Raw genomic sequence first — 1,252 nt, 5'->3', positions numbered from 1 at the left:
CACACACACACCATGAACTAAGAAACCATAGGACTTTATAAATAGAAATTGAGCATCATATTGTTTTCCTCAGTCACTAATTTGAATTATTCAGATTATATGAGAACTTGGGCTCAATTTTTTAAATATAAAACTATATATTCAGTCATACTAGGTATCATTTTCTTACCTGTATTAAGCAGAGACCATTCATGAAGAAATGAATGAATCTCAACTAAGAGTTATTCTACAGCACTGAGATATTCTTGAGACTGCCATAGCTGCAGTCAATCTCAAAGCAGGTTTAAAAGCAATAAAATATCGAATAGAGGCATGCTCCTTCCTTTCCAGCCCCGGCCTCGGACTCAACAGCCACTGAGATGTTGATGCCTAAGAAGAACCGGATTGCCATTTGTGAACTCCTTTTTAAGGATGGAGTCATGGTGGCCAAGAAGGATGTCCACGTGCCTAAGCACCGGAGCTGGCAGACAAGAATGTGCCCAACCTTCATGTCATGAAAGCCATGCAGTCTCTCAAGTCCCAAGGCTACGTGAAGGAAAAATTTGCCTGAGGACAGTTCTACTGGTACCTTACCAATGAGGGTGTCCAGTTACTCCACGATTACCTTTACCTGCCCCTGGAGATTGTGCCTGCCACCCTACGCCACAGCCGCAGCGGCAGCCGTCCAGAGACAGTCAGGCCTCAGCCTAAAGGTCTGGAGGGTGACCGACCTGCAAGACTCACAAGAGGGGAAGCCGACAGAGATACCTACAGATGGAGTGCTGTGCCCCCTGTTGCCGACAAGAAAGCCAAGGCTAGGGCTGGGTCAGCAACCAAATTCCAGTTTAGAGGCAGATTTGGTCATGGAAGTTGTCAGCCACCTTAGGAAAATTGGAGAGGATTATTTTGCATTGAACAAACTTACAGCCAAACAAATTTAAATATATATATATATATATATATATATATATATATATATATATATCTCAAATACATATATATATATATATCTCAAATAGAGTTGCAAGTAGTCAGGTTTGGATTACATCTTTCAGACCAAGCCCATTATGTACTAACAATAGTGTGATTGTGAGATTTGTAACTGCCACTGCCACTCACAGGGTTCCTTGAACAGTTTCATCAATGTTTCCAAACTCTAAGTGACAAGACAGATCACCTATATCCTGGGCCTAAAATGTTCTCAATACTACAACATAGGAATCAGGTTTACTACATTTTAAAGTGGCTGAGTTTAAAAATGGATAACAGTAGA

General features: G+C 41.1%; 1 pseudogene; it reads left to right on the top strand.

The window, feature by feature from the left end:
• Positions 1 to 339: 339 nt before the first annotated feature.
• LOC116526371 lies at positions 340 to 865 on the top strand (annotated as a pseudogene).
• The last annotated feature ends 387 nt before the right edge of the window (positions 866 to 1,252 follow it).

Source organism: Sapajus apella, unplaced genomic scaffold (assembly GCF_009761245.1).
Source record: "Sapajus apella isolate SASKATOON/1434 unplaced genomic scaffold, GSC_monkey_1.0 scaffold50, whole genome shotgun sequence".
NCBI lineage: Eukaryota > Metazoa > Chordata > Mammalia > Primates > Cebidae > Sapajus > Sapajus apella.
This window is presented reverse-complemented; position numbering and strand designations above follow the sequence as displayed.